Source organism: Labrus mixtus, chromosome 9, assembly GCF_963584025.1.
Source record: "Labrus mixtus chromosome 9, fLabMix1.1, whole genome shotgun sequence".
Taxonomy (NCBI): Eukaryota; Metazoa; Chordata; class Actinopteri; order Labriformes; family Labridae; genus Labrus; species Labrus mixtus.
In genome coordinates this window covers 27,388,672-27,407,361 of record NC_083620.1, presented here as the reverse complement: position 1 = coordinate 27,407,361, position 18,690 = coordinate 27,388,672, and the positions used below count along the sequence as shown (strand labels likewise).

The 18,690-nt window shown below is 39.7% G+C and overlaps 1 protein-coding gene across 2 annotated transcripts in view; it reads right to left on the bottom strand.

The window, feature by feature from the left end:
- The window catches only part of pak4 (p21 protein (Cdc42/Rac)-activated kinase 4), a 34,388-nt gene extending 17,790 nt beyond the window's left edge, over nt 1–16,598 (bottom strand). The window contains exon 1 of one of the 2 annotated variants that reach the window (XM_061047235.1): nt 16,448–16,598. The gene's annotated coding sequence lies outside the window, so the exon portion shown is untranslated. Of the gene's footprint in view, nt 1–7,034; nt 7,375–16,447 lie in introns of those variants that run through there. The other variant, XM_061047236.1, reaches the window with a different exon arrangement.
- Nucleotides 16,599–18,690: the final 2,092 nt, after the last annotated feature.

The window sequence follows — 18,690 nt, the reverse complement described above, 5'->3', positions numbered from 1 at the left end:
TTTGTGTTTTCTTTCATTTTATGGACCCAATTCAAACTGTTAATCATCACAATTAATCACCACAAATTCAGTGAATCTCACTAAATGGACAATAAACTTGTATGTCGTCAGAAGAGAAATCCTGCACACTAATGTAAAATGTATTACCCTCTTTAACCAAATCATAGTCTGAAATGTATTTTTAACATTATGATTCTACCATTTATCAGAATTAATTGCCTTCATGAGTCTTCCTCATATATCAAAGTAATTTCTTTATTGTTTATCTCATCGTTTTAGTAACATTTCCACCACACACACACACACTACTCGTGGTCGCTCAGCATCACCGATTTATTAGAAAAAATCACAACGTTAAGGTTACGGTCCATCTGAACCTTTGAAAAGTGTGTTCATGAAAAAATAACGTATATCAGCAGTTTAAAACCGATTCAGTCTCACATAGTCAACCAAGAATGTGAATAAGCGCACATTAAAACAGATAGCTCGACACTCGTAAAGTCTTGACTATTTTTTGTGTTTCTTATTAAAATACTTTTTCCAAAGCTGTAAAATGGTGACGACAATCAATAGCCCACAGATAAATAAACATTAAAGTTGGTAAAGATGGCCAAATATTTAAACAGATATTATTAAAAAGAAAACAGAAAAACCTCTTCCTTTATATTTCTTCCGATGTTACTTGACTCTCGCTTATACTGAGAGACAGAGCCAGGCAGGTGTACGGGGAACAGGTGAGCTCACGGCATGCAGTCATTCAGAGTGATTAACAGCTGTAGCAGGTGCTTCTCTACTCCCCCCCCCGCCTCAGCATAAAACAGGAAACAATGTGTGAGAACCTCAGTGTCAGGAAGGAGGGCGAGAGCAACAGGTGTCTTTGGTGCTTTTACTGACAACCTGATGAACTGCTCCATTCACTTTTTAAACACAATAAGTACATCGAATAGTTCAGACAGGAAGAGAAGAAACCATAAACTCAGCTTCACAGATTCTGGTGCCGACTACCTCTCTTATATTCTCACCGTTTATTAGGGCTGGAAATCTTTGGGTGTCTCACGATTCGATTTGATTTCGATTCGAATCAGAATCGATTTTTTATTATTTATGAGTTAGTACATACTTCAGGATCTACTCCAGTAATCTGTGAGACTGGCTGAATTTCTTGTTGCTCTATTTGGCATTCTGCTGAGTTAAAGCGCTAGCCTTAGCACTTAGCAATGAGTGACTGATTAGCCCCCCAAAAAAACTTTTGGAAGTTATGATTCGATTTTAAATCTTAGAAGAGAAGAATCTAAATTTTTACATAAATCGATTTCCCGCCCCCCAACTCTACTGTTTATTATAATCATCTGAAAATTCAGCTCGTGACTTTTAACCTCTGCTGGGCTCTTTCACCTATCAGTAAATACATTTATCATAAAAAATAACAACCAGTAAACCAGTAAAATGCTAAATTTAACCACGTTTTATTATCTCACACCATGACTAATTTAAGACACAAAATAGAAAAGACTCATCCATCCATTTCATAAGCCAGATGTGTAGGAGAGCAATGTGTCCATCAAAAACTTAAAGGGAAACTCCCGCACCCTGTCTCACTTGCAAACAAACATTTATTAGCAACGTTTCGGTACTGGTTTTACTAGAGTTTACCTTTAAGACATGAAGACACCCATTTTAAAAGAGAATTCATTCACTCCTTGCTTTGTTTAATCCTCGCTGATTAAAGCGAACACAGGAAGAGAAAAGATGAAAGTGTGCCCACTGCCCACAGATCTTGATTCTAGGCATAAATAATGTTTTGCAAAACAATGGGGCAGGGCACCTTAAGAAACATCTTACAGTGTGCTTTTGAACTGCTGCACCACCCACTCCAACAGTGTAGATGCTTTCTCGCACACAGAATAAAGCAGAAGCTATAAAAGGAGCCCCTCCTCCTCCTCTCAGTAAAACAAGCAGGTCCCTCCCTGAACACAACAATCACTGTAGTTATAGCTGCCCTGTGTTTCCCCCTCCCTCCTACAAATATCTATCACTATCTCATCACCCCCACCACTCCCCTCAAACTTTCTATCTGCTCTCCATCCCCACCCCCCACTTTTGCTTTCTCACTTCAAAAACAAACCTCTCCCTCCCTTCGCTCTCTCCCTCAGCACAGCTCCACGTATGCCTGGCTGAACAGTGAGAAAAGACTGTCCTGTCAGTGGGCCAGAGTCAGGCTGATGAGCTCTGGATGAAGCTGTTGTCCTCTGGTCTGATTCAAGGACTGTACATGGGTGGTCCACACTCAGAGACACCGCTATAGTCAAAACAACTGTTTAGCTGCAATGAAGCAGTCGGATAAGAAAAAAGCTCTTTTGGAACGGGATCAGCTTTTTAAAGGCAGTGAATGTGTTGGGAAACGGGCTTTGCAAGTCTGTTTTATTGATTTATTGCAGCAGTTTTAAATCTGCCAACACATGTAAAGTGTTATCATTCAATACTGTTGACAGACACAAGAAGAGATGGGGAACAAATCACATTATCAGAGCCATCGATCACTCCACTCCACAGATTTCATCAGTTGACATTAATATAAAAAACACCATCAATTTCATTCAACTAGAAGCAGAAAACACCCTGAAACGCATTAGCAGGATTGCAGCAGGGTCCTGTTTATTTTTTATTTCAAACGTAAATAGTAAATAGACTTGAGCTTGTATAGTGCTTTCCTAGTCTTCTGTTCATGCAAAGTGCTTTCACACCACCGGTCACACACATTCACACACTGATGGCCGAGGCTGCTAAGTGTCCATCACAAGTAACTAATCCATTCATACACAGTCACACGCCGCAGACGAGGCAGCGGGAGTGTCTTGCCCACATCAGACATGTGGCTGCAGGAGCTGTGCATCCAACCCCCGACCCACAGGTTGACAGAAGACAGACTCTACCACTGAGCCACAGCCACCCTCAAAGTATGATGCTTTCCTCTTAATATTTCTTCAACTCAGCTGTTTTTAATAACTCCTGCATCGCTGTAAAGTTGCTGTTGAGCATGCATCATCTAACTATGACGTCCGTCCTTTTTATACTACCTTTAACTGCCATGTGTGAAATTCATCGACTCATCAATCTAAAGCAAGCAATACACAAAAAGACATGCCACAGAAAATAATTTTTACTTAAGAATGAAGTTGAATCTGTTGAACAGCTTGATACAAAATGTATCTGCAACACAGTGGTGACCTCACCTCACATAAAGGGTTGAAGTGTTTCTCTTCCTAGGTAATAACTATCTCATCATGTTGGGATCCATCTCGTCATGAACTCAGGGAAAAGTGAAACACACAATCACTTTTTAAAACACATCATCTGCGTCAGATAAGACAGCATGAATCACACGTTTCATCCCTCTATACTTTCATGATTTCCCGACTGCGGCTCTGTTGAGAAATACCTCGCATAGCTGTGCTCCCGAGAAGACACTGACAACACTCAGGGGTTAAGAGGGGGAATGTAAACACTCTTCAAAAAGGTCAAAGTCAATCTTTACAGCACCGGAGCGTTCATTCAGTGAAGGTTAGGAGGATTTCACCCGACCTCAACTTTTAACAAGGCAAATAAACTAAGGTGATAATAATGGCTCGTTTGCTTTCAATTGATAAATGACAAAAATACAAAAAGTTAACTTTAAAATCTGTCAAGACGACGTTTCAATCTTGCACTTCATCTTTTCTATGGCTGGCTGCTTATGCTCGACTTATAGGTGAATGCGTCCCTTATCTAATGCAAAGCTTTGGAATATGTTAAATTCTTGCATAGAGACTTCCTCATTCCGCTAAAGGCGACAATGATTAATGAATCCTAAACGTTTAACAGCCGCCCTCGTTTCAAGAACTGAGTCGATGAACAGCCTCTGAACGACAGCCGGTTTATCTGCTGAGGTAACAGGCCCGAGTACAAAACAGCCAAAGCAAAGACAACATTACCAGTGATGTCAGCAGGCAGTTTCCCACGCTACAGTATCTTGTACCTAAATGTTCCCTTGAGATAACTTAAGTAAGTAACAAGTACACAGGTATCAATGACACTGAACACCGAAGAGCAGAGAGCAGTATTCAGGCTACCCTTGTTGTTGTTGTTGTTGTTGTTGTTGTGGTGCTCTTATTTTAGCTTGCTCTGCAAAATCAGGGTGATAATTAATAGCCTGTCCTCTCAGTTTGGCAAACAGAGGAAGCATCACACACTCATACACACACACACACACACACACTGTTCCTCTCTCTCAGTGTTTCCCAGATTTAGTAAGTCTTGTGCAAACATCATGTACGCTGTGTGACCTTGGAGCTACTGACCATCCGCCCTTTTAAAAAGTGTTGTAAAGTAACAGATACTGTACAGAAGTAAAGACCTGCGGTACTTGCACTGTACAGTATATCCAACGTCTGCCTCCACTACTCCTACGGGACGTACTCTGCCTTTGGTATTGACACTAGTCAAATGCTGTGTCCACACTGATGCAGCTGTATCTATAATGTTGTCCATGTTTATTTGAACAGAGACAAGTCACATTATCTTTGCACATTCAAGTTCGATTAGTGCATCCACTTGTTATATACATGTCCATTAGCTGTTAACATGTCTGCACACTTATTTTCACTTTAACATGACTGGACAGTATGCACGGCTCTCTTTAATGTAAAACTGTTATCTCTGTTTTTGCACATTCACACCTCTACCCTCCAGCAAAGTATGTTTACTTTCAGTTATACATCATTGACTAAATTGACTAAAACTGAGTTTTAATTATTCTATGTTGAGACTTAGAAGTAATGTGAAGCTAAATACTGTGTGGGCGAGAGAGAGAGAGAGAGAGAGAGAGAGAGAGAGAGAGAGAGAGAGAGAGCGCCTGCTTCCATCTGTCTACAATTATGTTGAATTAGGTAGTTAAGATAGAGAACTTGTTTTTACAGTCACTGAAGTTCCTGTGACATAAAATGCATCGACCAGCTGATGTCAATACCATGAGATGTCAAATGTACTGAAAGATTTAGGTCATTAAAAAACAGTAAATACATCTTGTCAAAACCAAGTATCTGATCAGAGTCACAGTCTGTTTAAAAGGTGATGTTTCAACTACATGTAATCGTGTCAGAAGTTGGGCTTTCGTTTGCTGTAACTCTTTACATAAGACAATTTATACATGCTCAATTAGCGACTAAAGAGAAGAAACCTTTATGTCCGCACTTTAGCAGCACAACTGAAAAGACGGTTTTCATTAACAACCTGAAGTTGCTTCATTCATGGTAACTGACACTGCACTGTACTGCAATTCTGGTCTGATACTGAAAAAAGGTTGGAGCGTCGATCGATTGATAGCCTAGCGGTTATTCCACATGACCCGTGTACAGAGGATATTCCTCATCGGGGCAGCTGTGGGTTCGAGTCCATCCTTGGCCCTTTGCTGCATGTCACCCCCCCCCCTCTCTCTCTCCTGTCTCTCCTCAGCTGTCCTATCCAAGAAAGGCAAAAAGATCCCCAAAAATATTAACAAAACATTGACAATAGTTGCTCTATCATGTTCTACCAAAGTGCAACCTACAGGGAATTTGATTAGATTAAAAGTTTATTGTATTGAATATCCTTAATAAATTAAAAGTAGCTTAAGATTCACCTGATTATTGACATAAATAAACAGAACTAAATACCAGCTCTACACAAACGTCTTTATATTTCTTAAGAAAAATATTACTCATGTGAGTGTTTTGTCCGTATGATTTAAAAAAAGGGAGAGGACATATGCCCGAAAATAAATCACAACCTTCAAAATAAAAGTAACTTATATTCATTCATTCATATTTGGAGTATTTTTCATTTATTTATTTAACCAGGAAAGAAACTTGTTGAGATAAAAAAAAATCTATTTCTAAGAGTGTCCTGGCCGAGACGGGCAGCAGCACAATTTTACACACTACTTGCTCATTTCAGTAACACAACATACACGATACACTACTATCTCCAAACCCTTATAAACACTCATGGAATAAACATGAGCAGGAAGAAGAAAACGTATAATACCTGCCCCTTTCTCAACAAAAGAAGTTACTGTAAGACATAATCAGATGGCTAACCTGTTTTCCTTTTAAATCCTTTAATTGTTTTCTTATTCATCTGTTTTCTCTGGTGCTGTTATGTGTTGTATTTGTGTAGTACTTGTTATATCACTCACTCTTTGGTTACAGTTTGGATGTTGAATGTGAAATGTGTGGGGTTTTAATTTTTGTTTTGCTGTGTGCACTCCTGCTTTTTAACAGATAAAATAAAGTTATTTGAATTTGATTGAATTTGAGACATAATAAGTGGTGAAGCTGTGCATCTATATTTAATTAAGAAATTAAATGTTGATTATTCAGATAAAATAATAAAAGCGCAAATGAAGACATCAAGCAGTGGACAACCCCGTCCTCTCTCTAACCTAGAAACATTACACTATTTCCTTTTTGTTAAATGGCATCAAATACATAAAAAAAACTTCCTGTAAATAAGATCACATGAATTTAACTTCCTACTGAGTTTAAGCGCGAGATCACAAGGTAACAGAGTCACTAGCCTACTCTCTCCTCCTCCCCCTCCTCTCCATGTGTCACCAACACTTGTGCAGAGACAGATGAGCGGGAGTCCAGCAGCTGTCACACTGTCACAAATACGAGCCCTCAGTAACAGGTTTGAATGGTCACAGTGAGGAAGAGGAGGGAGGAGGGGGAGACAGACAGACAGACACACAACCCCTCACTCTATCGCTGCCTCCATTCAAACAAGCCAAACAATAAAGTTATTATGTTTTTCTGACTCACATAATCCCCCCTGTGAGATTTTAACAACAGCGTTTTGTTGTTGTGGCCCAGATTAACTTTCAACGCAGTTCAGCCAAATCACAAGATGTAACTTACACCTCTTAACTTGGATCCTTTACGCACCACGAACTCCGACTTTAAACACAATTCAGCGACATAAACGTGCATACAATAATCTTCTGTCGGTATTGTACTCACTTTCAGTCACAGGCAGACTACTCGTTTAGCCAGCAGCAGCAGCAGCAGCATTATCCACCTGATCTCATGTCGGAAACGCAGCTGAGGACGACGGGAGAGAGAACACAGACTCCCTGCAGCCTCAAAGTTGTTTCCGCGAACACAATCAACAAAGTTAAGCCGTCGGAAGCGTCGTCACATCCTCGTGAAAAAAAAAAAGAACCGGACACGTTACCCGAGAAGCAGCCGGTAAAGTTATTTAAAAGAGTCGTCCAGAAAAGTCAAAGCGTTGTGGCTTTGGTCTGGTAAATACAAAGTGTGTCGCATTCCTATGGTTTCAGCGCACCGCGGCCCAGTTTCATGACGTCACCGGGAGGGAGGGGGAGAGAGAGAGGGAGAGAGAGAGAGAGAGAGAGAGAGGGAGAGAGAGGGGGGGGGAGATATTAGGACAATAAGCGCCCTAATATCCTGTCACATAGAAGTACAAAAATAAAATGAAAAGTCACCATTTTCACTGCCCTTTCTTCCTTACGGTCAAATGCAATAAATCTGACGTCACACAGGTGAACACTGTTTGGTGCTGTAGTTTGATTTTTGTGCCGACTCATTTATGTAGCTTGATTATTTGGCTGCTGATCATCTTGTCTATTTATACTTCGGTGAACAATTATAGTAAAAATAACAATAATTTTAGTCACTGAAAAACAAATTACCTGTTTGTCTTTTGGCGCAGAAAAATACAAATGAACTTTGTTAATACTTGACAAAATCACTTAAAACTTTTGGTAAACTTCCAACTGTTTCTCTAAAAAAATTCTAACTTGATTAATTAATTAACAAAACAGCTGGGGACTATTTAAATGCTCACTTATTGGTTTAATGTTACATCTGTTCTGTATACTGAAAGGGTGAAGTTGCAAATTATCTACTCATTCATTAAAACCTTATACAAACCTTTATTTTATTTAATGCCTCAGTAATAAGCACAACATGGGTGCCAGGGCCACAAATGCAAATGTTTATCCCTGTGATTCCCAAAGGGAGGGGGCGCCTAGGTTATGACAGGGGGTGTGGCAAGGTGAAATAAAAACAATGCACACTGTTTTGTACTGCCAGTGAAGCATGGCACATTTTGTGAGAGGACTTCCAGGTAAACACTAATCCACACCATCAGATGTCACAACTATTAAAACAAAGACAAGAAAATATGACAAGTCATATCTTGCTGTTACATGCTGCAGTGTGTGTGTGTGTGTGTGTGTGTGTGTGTGTGTGTGTGTGGTCTTTTTGTTGAACAACTGTGGGTAATGAAGAGAGCCACACACCTTTCCTTTTGCCACATCCTAGACCTGTGTGAGATAACTTTTTCTGCAGTTGCCTCAATCAACACAAAATACAGATCAAAGCTGGACATTGAAAATGAAGTAAGATTGCATTTAAATTGTCCCCACCTGTTTTGTTAATAAATTAACCAAGTAAAGATTTTTTTTTTAGAGAAAACAGCTGGAAGTTTACCAAAAGTTTTAAGTGATTTTGTCAAGTATTAACAAAGTTCATTCGTATTTTTCTGCCCAAAAAGACAAACAGGTCATTTGTTTTGTGTAATACAGCAGTCTAAATAAAAGTATTGTTATTTTTACAAGAAATTGTATTAAGAGTGGACGTATGATATATGTCTATTGTTGCAGGAAGAAAAACCGTTATGAAGAGCATTATTGTTTTGGTCAAATGACCTCATATGACACTTAAATTATACCTGTGCAAAGCAGTCTGATCAAGGCAGGCTACTGTGAAATACCATGCCTGCCTTCTAATATAAACACATCCATCACTAAGACTTTACAGAGGCATGCAGATATTTAAAAAATCATTACACATGCAACTAGACCTTGGTGAAGGGATTGTCCCAGCATTGTTGTTTTAATTATACTTAACCCTTTCCTTTACATTCATACTGAGAGTGGCATCCGAAAACAAAAAGTTAATGCCTTAATGTCAACATTAAAAACCAATAAGAGAATAAGTGAACCAATAAAGCTGCTAAAATCTTATGAATAGCCTCCAAATTGACCTTTCCACTTTATCAGTAAACATCGATTTACAACCAAAGCTCACAATTAAACACATCTAATCAGTTGATTTAAGGAGTTCCTTATCAAATCAAGTAGACTTATGACCACTTCCTCGTATGTGTGAACGTCTTTTATCTTCTATTGAACAGAGTACAAGGTGTCAGAGTCAAAAAAAGGCCTGTTGACATTCCTGTGAGAGTAAAAATACAGCAAGAACAGGTCCACTCAACGTATCAGAGGCAGAAACACACGAACCTGCCAATCCCGAGGCGGAGTTCAAACAAAGCATTCAGTGTGCAGCCAATGACGGCCAACTTCCGGAAGCAGGTTGTGGAATGTGGAAAGGTCAATGATAAAGACGGCAGAGAGAGCACACACACGCTAGCTGACACATATTTCAGCTCGCATACACACACACAGAGCGGCAGTTTAGTTTGAGTCTGCACAGGACCTTCAGACCTTTGATCGCTCTGTGCTCAAAGGCAGCATGACATACAAAAATCATGTCAAGTTTACTGCAACAAGTTCATGAGTGGCCTAACAGTGGCCTAACAGTTCATTGTAAATGGTGTTAAAGGTCAGAGGAAGAGACGGGGCAGTAAAACAATGCACATGCAATTATGGTTTCTTTGGGCTGAATGGGTTTGAGTACAGTCATGGGAACAAGCATGAAAATAAACAACATTAAAGAAAAGCAGGTTACACTGATCTAATGTATCCACCAGAAGTAGCAGTCAGTGTATGTGTTACCTAAGTGGCAGCAAAGAGGAGAACAACAGGGTTTACTGGGTTCAATGGGAGCAGGAGTTCACAAGACAGCAGGAAGATGGAAAAATGTTCTTTTATATCTGTAAAAAAAAAGGCTGAGATTGTCTTGTATTTTTCAGAGAGTCCAAATGATTCAGACATCTGCGTGAACATAGACACATTGAAGCTTTGACAGAGGTCACCCAGCGAGTCATTTATCTGCTCTGCGTGGTGTAATGAAAAGAGTCAGCATGGTCAAAGAAAGTCTTTGTTCATCAATCGTTTTCTGAGACTTCTTGTTTTCTAAACCACTGAGAAATAGAAGTGAATTATTTCTGATTGATAATGGTAATTTAACCAAAGCACTAATTTAATTATTAGATACACTGATGTTAAACAAGTAAGCAGAGATTTGTGTGCGGAGATTTTCAAGCCAAGCTTCAACCTCCAGCACAATTTATGAAGATAATTAATCAAGTGCGGTTGCTGCCGGCTAACATGATAACACAGAGCCTGTTAGATATCATGTTGAGACAGGTGAAACCAGAGTTTAATTTGAATTTGCTCATTATCTCGGAGGATATTCAGACTGAACTTTTTATCAAGACCAGCCGATAAACAGGTCAGTTAAATCAGAGTCCTGTTGGCAGTCCGGTGATATTTCTCAGTCCTCTGTTACTCTCCTTATGACATGTTGGTGCAAACCGCCCAGCATGAGTGTCGTGTTAGACATGAAAGCACACTGTAAAAGACATGATTCAGGGTAGCACCAACTATGAGCTGTGTCATCATCATTACATGGTGATGGCATGTTGTCAAAACACAGAGAGTGCAGGGTGACGTTGTTGTGAAGAAGTCAAACATCACATCAGTCCTCTCTGTCATTAGTGAGTCCAGTCATCGCTGCATCAACCGGTGGTGGTCTGACATTTTCTGTCTGCCACCTTCAGCAGAGCAGTGAATGTTATTCAGACCAGAAGCACAGTGCAGGTAAGAAGCTGAGCAGAGCGATCTGATGTGAATACGGGCGGGTAATGTGATCAGTAAACACTATCCTCCGCCTTCACAGTGTTCTTCATGTGCAATTGAGGGCTAGTGACAACAAGTATTCAAAGATTCTGAAGTCTTGTGCCAAAAAGCAATCAGATTTAATGTTGTGGTTTGCTGAGGAATTCTATCTTTGATAAACAAATGGAGGACATCATAAAGTTTCTCAGTGCAGTTGTATTCATCCCAACGCTTAGTTAAAGCACTGAACGATGGTGTAACAGTAGCAGGACCCTGAGAGAGAATCCCCCACATTTACAGATGGACAGCAGTGCAAACCCGTGACTGGGTCATCCAGACTATTCCAGTGATGAAGGGGTGCAAAAAAAGACAAACAGATTTTCCTCTCTTGTTTCACTCCAGCTATTACAGACTGCCATTCACTAGCATTGCAGCACCAGTACAACTGAGGCATAACACTGCCTCCATCCAGATCTGTCTTTGCATTGTGTGCCAGTGTTTGTTAAACCTCCATATCGCAGTGTGAACATGCAGGCCTGAGCTTGATTTTTCAGCAGAGAATAAAACAACATGTACAAGCAAACACAAGAACAAAACTCCTCGCTGAGCTGCTGCTGCTGTGTGTACAAAGATAAAGATCCACAGGGTTGAACAGTTCAGAGTTGATTTTATGCTGCTGTTTCTCATGTGCTGCTGCAACAGGTATAGAGTATGTTATGGTGGATGAAGATGGAGCAGGTGTAGCAGGGACACTCTTACAATAACTGTAAATCCCTAGATGTGTTGCTTTTGGGCTTTAAAGATTAATGTGATAAATTTACTGAACATGTCAATACAAATATCAACAAACATTTCTATTAAAATACATCATAATAACATTTTTAGAACATCTTTTATCTCAGCTTTAAAGATCTTTAAGTGGCTTGAAATCCCCTTTTTTGTATTGTTTTCAAATGTACAGATTATATTTGGGCCACCAAAAACATACTTTGGTCCCCTTGTAATTAGAGACGGGACCGATCCGATCTTATATCTGTATCGGGTCCGATATTGAAGTAATTTAGATATGGGACCGACTGTGCCTATCCAAATCACTGATCAAGAAATATGGTTGGAAACTTTAAACATTCTCAACCCGCACAGTCTCACTTGAAATGATCAGACTGAACTGTAATAAGGGCCCACAAATTGTCTCCATGACAACGCTCAGACCAGATGGAACAGCTCCTTCTACATGATCAAAATTACAACTCTTACACTTCAGTTTAAATGATTTAATTTGAAAAACCTGACCACCGATGCCGCTTCCTGTTTGTATGTGAAGCCAGCACAATGCAATGCTGGGTTGACTACAGCTTCGTGTAGCCTTACACATATTACCAACAACAACAACAACATTTTGAGTTATGATAATAGAAATATCGGAATCATTATTGATAAATATGTATCGGAATCGGATCGGAACTGAAAAAAAGTGGATTGGTGCATCTCTACTTGTGCTAACTGGCCATGGATCCAGCTTGAAAAGGTAATAATCACTTCCTTTATATTATATCAGATCATAACATTTATTTTGAAAAAGGGGATGGTATTAACTGTTAACAAGCAAATATCAAATTGTGGTGAAAAAGAATCGTTTGCTTTACCACTTTTTAATTGGAAAGAGAACGAAAAAATGAAATGTCTCAATGATAACATTGGAGCTAATCTTTAGCTACAAATCAAATTCTTCAGATTTTTCTCTCCCTATATGCTTTACATAATACTGGCCTGAAACCCCAGACTGTGTGGCTGAAACTAAGTCTCACAAACAGGCTATTGTTATGATATTGAATATTTATTTTATTCATACGCTGTTCTTGCCTCTGTTCCTGAGCACCTACAGGGCTGTGTTGATGTTGGCTCCTGCAGTCATTCCAGAGAGGATTTTCTTTCCTCTCAAGCAATAAGCCTGGCTCCTACTCCCCGTTACAGCGAAGAACCATAATGTAGCATATTCTTTCTATCTGCCTCTCATCCTCACCAGGGCTCATTTAATCTCTTACCCTCAAGTCAGCTAAGCTTGATCCCATGTCTCGGGACTCTTTGAAGTTTGTTTTTTTTGTATGCAGAGACGTTGAATGCTACTGGCAGAGTCATCATGGATCATATCATAATCAATTTAAGCTGTAGCTATCGTTGTCTGCATTATGATTTGATAAATTGGCTTGTCAAAAGATTGAAGACTAACAAATAGGATTTTGAAGAAAAAAATCACCAAAACAAAACAGAGAAAAACAGAAAGAGAAACAAAAAAAGCATGTTCATGTACTCCAACCTTTTTCCCCCACTGGTCCCCTGATATGAGGTGGAGTTGGGGGATTTTTGCTTACTTCACTGCTGTGATTTCTCTGCAGATGTAGTTGTCTGGCTATTAGCCTATAGCTGAATCTGGCCCAGAGTTGGCTTGGCAATCTCTCTCTCACACTCTCTCTTACTGGCACACACACCCAAAACAACCACTGTGCAGGGAAAAAAACTTCACTTTCATCTTTTCAATTCTCCCCCTCCCTCTTTCTGCTAACTTTCTCCCTTACACACACAGTCCAAACCCCTTCCCTCTACTCAAGCCAGCAACATATTTGTCTGTGAAAGCTGACAACAGGAGAAAGATGAAAGACGTCCACCATTACTACAGCATAAACTCAACCAGCAAGGACACAAAGTATAACAACAACAAGCAAAACATCACAGAGAGATGACACTTTAATGCTAGATAATAAATGTATACTGACTGGAGCAATGATAAATGTTGCTTAAATAGCCTTCTACAGCTTCAGCATCATTCTTTTATGTCGATGTGAAACTTGTTATAGAGTTCATGGAAGATGCCCAAGCAGCAGCTGTATTTGCCTCTCTCTCTATCTCTCTCTCTCTCTCTCTCTGAGGGACCTTCAGGTCAGCCTCCATCATCAAACGTCAACATCCGCCCTGCCATGAGCTCCACCCCCTGCTGGACACGTCTGTCAACAGTCATCTACTGTTCCTGATTGTCTCTGCCTTCAGGACTTTGCTTCCCTGCAGTGATCCACTATGAACACCCTTCCTCCAAAGCAGGGTTTCCAAAATGGATGACAATTCAGAATGCTTTTCAGTTGTAAGTGTTTGAAACATAAATCAGTCAATGTCAAAAGTTGCAAGAAAATGTCACTGCATTTAACGTTTGTTTATTGCATTTGAAAGACTTATATTTTGTCCTGCAGATCTATGCAAGAAGGCTTGTGAAAAATCTCAATTTTATCACCAATGTGTCATAATAATAGTCGGTTTAAAACGGCCGAAGGTTTTAGTGAATCTTCTTCCACTAGGCACCAAAAGGTAAAAACAGGGTTAACTGAGATCTTCTGTCAAGATGAGAGAGAGAAAGAAGTCACAGTTGATGTTAAACGTCTCACTGTGCCCTGTAAAGTAAAATTTAAAGAGCAATGTTTGTGATCTTAAACCTTTCAACTTGAGCTGATTATTTCACACCCTGTCAAATAGCCTGAAAATGCATTGTGAGAAATACTCATTACATTTCCCAGAACTCAAAATACAAGTATCAGATCAATCATTTTCTTAGACTAATCCATTTGTAGTCCACTGGTATCCGTTTTTGTTCCAACTATGCATTTATCTGTGACACAATACCAACAACACAAGGATCATATCACATTTCATCTGTAGGTGGCCTCCTCTCACTTATTTTAAATCTGTTGTTCAAAACTCTGGGGAAATGACCACAGTTCTCCAATAATCTAAACATCAGTGGTGCATCCACAAAGTACAACAACATCTTCAAAGTTTCAAGACTTAAATCACTGAGATAGTATTGTGATCTACCAGTTCAACTTCCGCCATCTGACCTGTAGCTCCTGATGAGTTACCCAACCTGACACCCAGCCCTGACCCAGTTTTCCTTGCTGAATAACTAGCAGAGCATGATGTATTGTTGGGTTGACTTTGATGGGAGTGCACACTCACTACTGAGGGAATAATGTCTGTGTCTGTGAGAGAGAAGAGTGACCCCCTCCATACAACTCTGGCATCCCAGGAATGTACGGTGTGCCCAGCGATAATCACACAACCTTGATGACTAACCATGCTGCACGCAAAACCTCTTTTTCTCATACACACTGCAGCAAAAAAACCACCTCAGGCTTCTATAAATGGACGAGAGCTGAACCAGCAGATGCGGATAAATGACGTGAGCAATAAAAAGTGGGGGTCAGTAAAGGGCTGAGAGCAACTTAATCTCAGACAAACAATATCCTTTGTCCTCCTTCAGTCTGAGCAGACAGTGCAAGTTACAAACACAACCCCCATCCCTGCTTCACAGGTGAAAAGGAAAGTTTTGCACGGTCAGGGTTGACAGGGAGAGTATCTGTATCAATGAATTATCAATACTATGAAAATTTAAATTAAGAGAAGTCGATCACGTTGTTTGGTAAATGGGAAAAACAGAAAATAAAACTGGTCTAAATCTGGTCTCATGCACTACATCACTTTATTCTTTCCATTCTATATCAGTGTTCATACAGTTCTGGTTACTTTATTCCTGTTGTCTCTTATCCATGATTGCACTACGGTCACTTTATTTATCTCATTTTTACCTTTACAGTTATATTGTTTATATTAGTTCTGTTGTTCCATTTTTCACCATGCACCTTATTAACTTATCATAAAGTATTTGCCTACCTGCACATAGCTCTGTATATATATATTTATTTCTCGTTTACTGCACATAGTTATGGTTACATCTGTTAGTCCGATCACTGTCCACTTATATCTACTCTTTTATATTTTTAAGTTAAGTTTAAGCTTTAAGTTGTATTTAAATTGACACTTTATATTTAGGTTAAAATGTTTCGTACTTGCTCTGTTGTTAATTTACTGCTCTGTGTGCCTTTGAATTGCCCCCCGGGGACAAATAAAGTTTTTTGAATTGAATCTTTCATATTTAATTTACAACCATTTACAACTCTGTTTTTGCACATTTACATTTAATCTTCCTATTTAAGACTAGTAATGTTTTTAGTACTTATTTACTTTGTATTTAATATTATATTAGAATAGAATAGAATAGAATAGAATTACTTTATTGATCCCAAACTGGTAAAGTGTGGAATATTATGTTTAAATTTGCTAATATTGTGTTTTTTGCTCATATTGTGTGTTTGATAACCTGCTGCTGTAACACCACAATTTCCCAGTTTGGGATCAATAAAGTAATTCTATTCTATATTCTATATTCTATATTCGCTTTAAGCCGAGCAGAGAGCTAAAAGCTTCTTAGCAAACAAACTGAGCTCCAAGTTTCCTTTCTGTGGATTTTAACTTCTGAACAACTTTAACAAGAGACGCTTTAACTTGCACCAGGACCACAGCTTGAACACCTCACATTAAGACACTCTCCACACAGACCGGTCCACAGAGACCGACCCACACAGACCGGTCCATCTGGGTGTTTTCAGGTCCGCTCGGACTCAGACTGGTTCCGCTAACGTTAGCATCTGTTAGCATCTAAACCGGGGAGCAGAGACGCGCCCCAACTTCATCTAATATCACGACCAAAATGTGCTTACTCACCCCGAAACTGCCAGGAAGAAGTTTTCTCTGCTGCCACCGCGGTGTGGAAATTAACTTCCCTCTGTTGAAATTAAAGCGGACACCGGGTAACTTTGTGACAAACTGTGTAACATTAGCCGAAGTCTCACTTTCCTGACGCCATGTTGAACAGGGGGGGAAATACTACATCCGGGAAACTGCAGCAGAGCACCATGGCAACCGAGTCAGCGACGGGGCCGCTGGGTAGGATCAGCATAAAGCTATGTTGTAGCATTACTTAAAAACAATTAAATTACATTAAACATTTTAAATAGCTGTATTTTTTTGATGATTCTAATTATTTTAATTATAAAATTATTTTATAATTGTAACAAAAGTGCAATCCTAGTAGTTAGTTTTGATATTTTTAGTGCTTATTTACTTTGTATTTAATATTATATAATGTTTAGTTTTGCTAATATTGTGTTTTTTTGCTCATATTGTGTGTTGGATAACCTGCTGCTGTAACGCCACAATTTCCCAGTTTGGGATCAATAAAGTAATTCTATTCTATTCTATTCTAGTATGACCATGAAGGCTCACTGCAGGGTCAGTGTACGCCTGGGGGTCTCTTCATGTAGTCAATTTATTAGGTGACTGATCGACCCTGCACCCCTCCGACAAACACTAACACGTTTTAACTGCACGACACTACTAACTGGAACTTTGTTATCTGTATCAATGAGAATATTTTAGTCAGTCTTTTCCAAATTATCATTTAGAGTTAAACAAATAATAACCTCATGACACATCAGAACATTTCATCTGCTGTCTTCCTCAGACAAAAAGGTCAAACTGGGATAAAAAAGTGACTGCCACAGGAGACGGACAGATGCAGCTGATGCTCACACTTTCTGTCTGTGCGGAGCAGGGGTCGAACCCCAGGCACGCTCTGCCCTGCAGGCCTCTTAGAACGGGTTATTTTGATGGAGTTCACCTGCTGGACATGATGCACCAAGCAGAGGTGGAGCCGGTGGCATCATCTGTATGGAATATGCTGCACAGAGAGAATGCATCTCTGAGCCTAGGAGGAGGAGGTATATCCAGGAGAGGCCCTGTGAGGTTAAGCATCAGTTTGAAGTTCCTGTAGAGGGTATAGATCCAGGTAGTTGACAGCACTCTCCCAGAATAAATACACTCAGGCTGCTGTGTTTGAGAGAGTGTCGCGACCCGCTTCAGGATGAGGATGTGCTCTGTGACCTCTAAACCTCTGCAGCTGAAGAGATAGAAGCACCAAGCGGAGAGGGACAAAGTGGAAATGAGAGGAGTAAAAGGAGACATGACAACTCTCCTCCAGCATCTTGTGGGTGAAAACAGTGTGGAGGAGGCAGATCAATCTTTTGGATGAGTGAGAAATACACATTTTAAAACATCTACTAAGCAATCCCTGAAACACTGGACCAGGAAAGCTTTCAGTTTTCCACAGAGGTGCTTGACTCTCAGACATTTGCCGCTCAGTACATCCTCACCTTTCCCCGTGACCACCTGCACATCAGTCAGCCATGCAGCTTTTACCTCTCTGCAGCCTTTCTACATGTCCAGATGTGTTGGATGACAGAGAGCTTCCTGTGTCATCACATCAAGGCAAAGGATAAGAGAGGAATCAGGGGAGGAATCAGACTCCGACTTGGAGGAGCTGTGATGGTCGATGAAGATGATTGTGATCGTGAGGGTGACCGAGCATGAAAGTGAGAAGGAAATTTAAGCTATTTTATGAAGTAAAAAGTATCTAGAAAGCTAATTTTTAACCATTTTTAAGGGCAATTCAATGCAGGATTCTCTGAATATCATAATATATATTTTTCTGTAATTATTGTTTTTTGTTAATGCAACACCGTCAACATCATGTCAGCAGGAAACAACCACTCATAGCCCCGCCTCCTCCCTCGTCTGTCTTTGTAGGTCAGCAGGACAGCTGTAAATGTGTTGTCTGTTTCCTGGTTCAATCAATACACTGATGGATGGGGTGAAATAGTGCATATTTGAAGTATTTGTGTTTTTCTATTCCATACAGATTAATTTCCCCTCTTCCATTTAGGGGAAACATTTATTGTAGATTTTCCTTCACTGCATTTATTTACAGCATTAGTTTCTGTACTTCTTGGATGTAATGTGTGCAAACCAAACAAGATGGTAAAATGGTAAAAATATTTGAAATATATGAAAATATATGAAAATATCTATAAAAAAAATCAACTATCAGTGTTTAAATTCAAGAATAAACA